The following is an 8,230-nucleotide window of genomic DNA, read 5'->3' as shown; positions in this document are numbered from 1 at the left end:
CCTAAACGGAACAATTTTCCTAATTTTATTTTAAACACGTTTTTAACCTGCTAAATCGAAAGCAACTAGACCCCAATAACAAGCGACTGACAAATAAAAAAGACAGCTAGACCCCAATAACTTTATGAATTATCAAGTCGTATAACAATAATAAACTCACGAGAAATGCTATATATCATTATTTTATTGATGTAATACTATCAATTAACTGATGAATTAGTTCTTATTTTTTTTCTTAAAAAAAATAAAATTAAGAACTAATTAACACGGTGACATTAACAAAATAAAAGAAAAATGTGATGTAAAGCATTCCTTTAAACCCACCAATTCAATCGAGGCCGTTAACATTATTTAGGTGGACAAAAGTTTCTTTGTGATACTTTGCCCAAATCCCAACAAGTACAAAGTCAAGTTTAGAAGACGTAAACGACGGGAAGCCATAGCTTTGCGCCTTAATTTGCTTTCTCACAAAAATAAAATAAAATTCAATCACAGCTGGATTAACTAAAGATTAACCGAAATTAAAGGGTACAACAACCATTTTATTCAAAGATACATCATCATCTGCTTATGGTTCTACTTTTGGTGCATTCAAAGTTTTCTAATCTCAAGTTTGTAATTTTCGAGAAGACAATTAAGAAATTTTAAAACCGATTAGAGAAGTTGTCCAGAAGTGATTATATGTATAGAAAGGTTTGACCCACGAAGGCTATTACTGCTATTATTTACCACCTATTTGGCTATTTCTAATCCCAAATTTCATACTTCTTTCATTAATCGGGTATTGAGGGTGCATTTGGTATTACGATTTCGTAGAGAAAAAGTACGATTTTAAATTAAATTGTAGAAAATGAACCGTTTGGAAACAGTATTTTTAAAAGATTGTGATTTGAAAACGCAGAAAAGTGCTTATTCAAATCGCAAGCAATGAGGTGCTTTTTTGAAAACGCAGTATTTTAAAAGGTTAACCTGCAATTTTAAGGCCAAATTATGATTTTATCAAACGCTTAACTGCGTTTTTAAAAATCACTTTTCTAAACTGTACTTTTTGAAATTTTAAATCCAAAAGATGCGACTGTGCCTTTAGGTGTGTGGCCGGGGGTGAAGCAATGGCTTTGGTGTCTCGAGTCTAGCTTGGCACCTAAAAGTTAAAACTGCACGCCTATATAGTACCTAGGAGCGGAGGACTTGCCCAGTAATTAAAAACCTATCAATGACTCCATAATTCAGCTAAAAAAACATCTACAATGGAAATTGAAGCTTGCAAGATAACATTCACCAAGTAACTCTATAATTTGATTAAAAAAAAAAATCCTCAATAACAAAAATCGAACCCTGAAAATCCCCGATCATGAAAATAAAAGCATGTAGAATAATATTCACCAAGTAGAAATCCCACAAAGGTAGACTTCAAAGGCCGTGACATGATGTTATCATAATAAAAATACCTCAATGATAGAAATCATAATATTTTTTGAAAATGATTGTAATTCTCGCTTAATTCAAGAGTAAATTATTCATGCAATTTTACTCAAGGAGGATGCAGCTCTGGGGTACGAAACCACTGTCTTTTGGTTGAAGGAAATATTTCAGTGCAACGGCAATCTTGGCGGGTCAGGACATCTAACAGCCTGTTACGTGCTTACGTAACGTAGGATGAGAACTCAACAAGAATGATAGATATGGTAGGATTTTTGAGGAATCTTAGACCTTTTTGGTTGAGCAATTAGAGGTGGTCTGAACTCACAAACACAAGGTTTGATAATTTACTTGATTGATTACTTTTATTCAATAACAAAGCAGTATTTAAAATAATGGAATACAAAAGAAAATAAAGTTCCACATGAAATAGAACTTTCATTTGACTCATAACTCAACAACCTAACATTCTATCAACAAGACTCCTAAAAGATAAAAGAAATAAACATAATCCTACCTAATCCTATCCAAATAACAACATAAAAAGATAAACATGAAATATACTTCTACCCAAACAATAATAGTAAACTAATAAAACAACTAATGAACTAAACAACTAGTAAAACAATAAATTGAATAATCTAATAGATCCAATACCTAACAACTACTGAATTGCACCTAAACTCTACGTGCACGTAACACATCCCGACTGGCAATTGCGATCCTGGTGGGTCGGGTAGTCTAGCATCCCAGCTGGCATTTTATCATGGCGGCCGAGGAAAGCTTTATGTTTCAGCTGTTTCCTTTAGATGCTCAAAATAGGCAATAAATGTGTAGCAGTTATGTTGCTAATTAACTCAAATATCGTTAGACCCTAGTTTTAGTCAATCTAGTAGATTTGTTCATCAAGTAGCAACAAATAATTTAAGGTACATTAATCGACAGCTGCAGATAATAAACATGTGTACTAAGATCAAACATTTCCCGACCATTGTTTAGGCCTGGATGTTGTTGGTCGGGCAATTCATGGTTGACTAATTCTTTTGCATGGAGACTGCCAGTTGGGCAAATCATGCTTGATCGGCCCTCGCGTAGACAAATCTTTCTTTATCAAAGTAAAAAGGAAGGTACAAATTTACTTGACCTAGGTGGTTTGGAGGAGTTGTCAAAGGAGATACCGGTGCTTGGAAATTACTAAGGTTATCAACTAACAAGGGATGGGCTGACTGCTCCATGAACTGCAGTGTATCCCCTCAAACCTCGGACTTTGGTGCCCCGATCCGTCAATGGGGCTAGAAGATAAGAAATCAATCCTTAGAGGTTGATCCTCGACACTCATAAGTGTTGCTCGGGCCTCGAACTTCAGATGCTGTTGCACTCAAATGAATTGGGCACCTTCCTCGGTGATGATTTGAAGAGGATTAAGACCTACGCCATATGCTAGGCACCCTAGGTGGTGATGAGCCGACAAAGCATCGAAGACCTCACCTCGGTGACAAGTTGACAGGGCATGGAGGCCCTCGCTTGGTGACGAGTCGAGGAGGATTATAACCTACCCCACGCGATGGGTAGCCTAGTCAGTGACAAGCTAATAAGGCACCGAAGACCTTGCTGGGTCACAAGCCGGCAAGGATTAAGACCTATGCCATGCGTTGGGCACCTTGCTTGGAAACGAGACGACAGGGCAACAAAGACCTTGCCTCACAATCCCACGAGGCATGGAGAACCTTGCTTGGTGTCGAGCCAATGCGGATTAGGACCTACGCCATGTGTTGGGTACTCTGCTCAATGACAAGACGATTGGAAACCAAAGAACTTGTTCGGTCACGAGCTGATGAGGATTAAGACTGATGCCATGTGCTAGGCACCATGCTTGGTCATGAGGCTACAAGGTACTAAAGACCTCGCTCGATCATGAGTTGGTAAGGAATAACTACTTTGCTACGAGAATGAACTAGCAAGACATGAAGATCCCTTCAAATATCTTTAAACATTGGTCAGCATGGCTTTAAGACTCATGCCACTCGTTGGAAACCCCAAAACCCATGGTCTCGACTAGGCACTTGGCGACCAACACTTTACCCACCATATTAAAGGTTAGAGGCAACCCTGATTGCAAGGAAACACAAGATTTCCAATGGCCGACTAGTTGGGCAGGTTGTCTATGGGAATAAGTGTAATAACCTTGATCTTCTTTTAGGGTAGAATGGTCGATTGCTATTTATGAGAATGATTTTAAAAATAAAAAATAATAATAAAATAAGAAATGATTATACTAAATATCTTATTATTTTATTAAATACCCGCTTTTATATTAAGTACCTGCTTTTATATTTTATTAAATACTTGCTTTTACATTTAATAGTTTTATATTAAGATTGAATGCCCATTTACACTTAATATTTATATTAGCCATCTCCAGTAGTTGAAATTAAAATAGCTACTCAAAAAGTATCAATCTCTACTTTAACCACTGGCTATCTTAAAAATATTCCAACAATAATCTCTATTCCACTCTTCGTTTTCTTAAAATATTGTTTTTTAATCTTTTTCTTTATTTTTTTATTTTTTTATTTTTTTTCACTTCTTCCTCTCACTCTCTGCTCTCCCCCAACCCCAACCCATCTCCGACAATGACGATGCAGAGATCGGATCCGACGGCGACGGTGTAGTCGATGGAGGCGTGGATTTTGGTGTGGGGGAGGAAGGCAACGGCGTGCTGGAGGTCGAGCATCTCACCGCGAAGCTTGTCGGGCTTGGTGTTGACGAGGACGAGCTCATTGATGGCCTCCACGTCTGCACCTACCGGGCCTTCCTTAAATCCCTCAACTTCTACCTCCACTTGCCCACCCACACCCAAGACCCATAACCGATACGATCAATGGTGGCTTCTCGAGCAGCAGGCGTTGCTTCTTCTAGGCGACGAGAATGGCCAAGCGTAGGGCTGGCAAAACGGGTACCCGACACGACTCGTTTACGACTCGCGACCCGTTTAAGCTAGATCCAAACACGACCCGTTTAACGGGTCGGAGCTCCATACAAGACACGAACACGATAATTTCACGGGTCACCCGACACAACCCGTGAAACCTATTTAATATAATGGGTTGTATCGGGTCGACACGACCCACAACCCGTTTAACATCATCCTCTAGAAATACAAGATTTGTAAAACACCCACTTCCTATTTCAAACCCCCTACCCCGGCTAGTTAAGGAACTATCTGTAAAAACCAATGAATGTAAGGTAGCTGCGATTTGGGAATCATAAAATTGAATGGTGGATTGTTCAACTGAATGGTGGATCTTTTTTCTTTTCTATGTATAAAAAAATGAGATCACTTAATTACAAAAGAAAATAACTATAAAATCAAATAATCAAATCATTTCATGTCAAAATGCTATAAAAAATTAAAAATGAAAATCAACTATTAACATACCGGCGGTGCCGCGGTACCGGATGCGACATCGGCGATTTGAGGGAAGAGAGAGAGAGAGACGGGGAGAGGCGGAGAGCGTCAGCAGTCGGCGCTCGTGAAGAGCAGAGACTAGAAAGAGTGAGAGAGAGAGTGTCGACTCGAGCGGGTCCAGTCCATGCGTCCAGTCGACTCCAGCGGGACTGCGGGAGGAAGAAGAAGGGATGGCGACGGCGTGGCACGGAGCTGAAGAAGAAGAAAATGGAAGAAGAAGAGAAGGGCGGCAAACTCGGGCGGCGGCAGCTGAAAGGAAAAGGAACTTTTTAGAGTTTTGGGAAAAAGTTAGGGTTTTGATTATTTTGATTTTTGAACTTTTGTGCTTTGTGTGTTTTCGAATTTCAGCTAAAACAGAAAATGACGAAAATCAGAGTTAATTCTCAATTTCTATTCCCCCCCCCCCCCCATTTTTTTATTTTATATATATATATATAAAAAGAGTAAGAGTTAATCGTGTCGGGTGACCCACCAGACTAAGTTAAACGGGTCATAAACGGGTCGACCCGTTTATGACCCAAACCCGTTTAAGGTAGACCCAAACCCGCTAATTTCGTGTCGTGTTCGTGTCGGATTATCGGGTTGTGTCAAAATTGCTAGCCCTAGCCCAGCGTATGTGGAGGTCGGTGGGCAGGGGCACATAGACGGCGTCGACATCTGGATCGTCAAGGACGACCTCGTTCGGCGCCGGAGCTTTGGGAGGATTGGTCGGATTTCGGCGTCAGCGCAAAGAGAGGAGACCGGTGCCTATTCAGAGGAGCGGTGTCGGCGTCGACGTCAAACCTCGTCTTCTCCGGTGGGCGAGAGAGGAGTGAGAGAAAGAGGGAAGAGAAAAAGAAAAAGAAAAACAATAAAAAGAATAGTAGATATGTGAACAGTGAATAGCCACTAGTGGCTATTTACTGTTCATTAAGTTAGCAAAAAAGGTAGAATAGCTACTCTGCTGGAGGAAAAAAATGAGAAAAAAAATAGTCAAATTTAACTTATTGGTTAAAGTAGCTCTCCTGCTGGAGATGCCCAAGGAGAGTAACCCAGCCGCAGCCCCCACTCTTTCCTCTCAGCCGCCCCTCTCTTTCACAAAATTTTCTGGTTTTCTCCATAGTCCAGTACTCTTACCTCTCACAGCAAATGCAATTAAGGTAACCTCTTAATCCTTGTTCTTTGGTTTTTGTTTCTTTATTTTTCCCTTGCACTAGGCGTGATTGACAGGGATTGTCTTCCTTATCCTTTTGTTGTTTCTCCATTTTGACAGCAAGCATGAAAACCCTTCTTTCTTTTCCCTTTTTTTTTTTTTTTTTTATTTTTTTATTATTATTTTTTTTTTATGCCTATCCGTACTTGTACTTTTCCTTTCTTTGTTTTGCTTTTGATTAATACAACTATGATGGACTTTCTTTATTTTTGTGTTTCTTTTTATACCCTTTTCTCCTTCACCCATGGTACAGCCTAGCTAGGCCCACACCCATCATCATTCTTTGTCTTATTTTTCCCTCTTTTTTGGTACTAGCATGGACTCCCTGATTTTATTGTTTGACAAAAATTTCCTCTCCTTTCTCCTTGTTCAGCCGTAGCAGATGATGGCCTTGGAATATTACTTTTTCCTCTCCTTCTCTTTATGAGCAATGCACTGCATGCCTTGCGTCTTTCTTTTTCGTTGCCCTTTTGAAACAATTGATTTTTGGGTTATTTCAAGCCTTAAACGAAAAAGCATTATTGTATCCCATATTTTTCTTTCTTTTCCATTTCATTGCAGGAATTTGTCCTAATTTTCTTGTTCCTTCTTTCTTTTCGGACAGTGGTCTCCCCGCTTGATTTTCGGCGACTTTAAAATTTTTCCTCCCTCTTCTTTTACTGTACCATAGCAGATTGTGTCCTAATCTTACGGTTTTGCTACAGCCATTTTTTATTTTATTATTATTTTTTAGTTGTCTTAAATCTGTTTCGCAAATAAGCCAAAACAGTTTTAATTTAAGTATTTCAAACCTTCTTGTAAATTTGCTTAAAATCACGGAGCCTTTAATAATTTATTTTGAGTATATGGATAATTTGTGACACCTAAGTTTATAAAAATTTACGGTTGCTAGCACGTGTTAATATCTTCTTTTAATGTATGTTAACATGTATATACAAAGTGTAAAGGGACTGGTGTTGATAAGTCCTATTATATATTTTATGGAGTTACTTTAACCACCTATAATATTTTGGTAACTTATAGGTATAGATATAATGAGGCCTGTCTTCACAGCACATGCAACATCTTTTCTTATTTTATTAACAACATGAAACTTCATCAAATTATATGACTCTATTAGCAAATATTTTTATGATATTTTCCTTTATTGAATCCTATCTCTAATAATAAAAATATGTTATTTCTTATTTAATAGTTTAATCATTATACGGTTAATGTCGTTAAACGTACCTCGGAACTCATTCTCAATAGGCTAGCAAGTCGAGCCGTAGTTGTGTCTGGATATTTTCTAGTGATGAGTATGTAGCATTAATTTCTTGGAACCTGTACTCAGGTGATTAGTTGGCTGTCAAGGAATTGCCTTAGCTGCATTCAGAGAGGTAAGTAGATCCTCTACCCCTTCTAAAATTGTTTCACGTCATATTATTTCATCAATTATCTTTTAGCATAATTGTGAACAATTGTTTTATTTATGTATTGCAAATTTACCTTACGTACATAAAATATTTCTAAGGAGTGTTGAAATGAGAAGTTGTTTGTGGAAAAAGATACTTTTGAAATCCGAAATTTGTTGAGAAAAGTATTAGTATGAAATACATTCCAATATAGTAAATTCTTTATTTTCTTAAAGTTCTCGATATGAGGAAATCACTACTTTTAAAAAAGTGATGAAAAAGATAAGCGTATAATTGTAAAACCCTCCTACACGTTGCCTCTAGATATACAAGAAAAGTGAAAGAATGAGAAAAGTTTTATGAGATAAATAATGAGAAATGTTTTGTGAGATAGGGGCACGTGTGTGGAGGAGATTATTTTGGCCTCAGAGATATTGACAGAGATTCACAGAGGATTAAGCTCGGTACCGCTACTTAAGATGGAAGCGCACCCGCTGAAGAACGTTGAGAATACGGTAATCCGTCTCTAGTTCATACTAAGTGCACTTTGATTAATTAACTGACGGGGCAGGCCTGTGGCCACAGTTACCTGCCATGGTCACAGTAAAGACCGCGCAACCCTAAGTACACAAGGCGTAATAGTGTACATGGGTCCTATTATGAGAAATTAGTTTTTCGCATATATGAATAATTATATGTTTCAAAGGAAAGAATATGCTTTAACTTGGTTTTATTGAGGATTGTATTGCATTTAAT

The sequence above is a fragment of the Alnus glutinosa genome, chromosome 2, assembly GCF_958979055.1.
Source record: "Alnus glutinosa chromosome 2, dhAlnGlut1.1, whole genome shotgun sequence".
Classification (NCBI taxonomy): Eukaryota; Viridiplantae; Streptophyta; class Magnoliopsida; order Fagales; family Betulaceae; genus Alnus; species Alnus glutinosa.
This window is presented reverse-complemented; position numbering follows the sequence as displayed.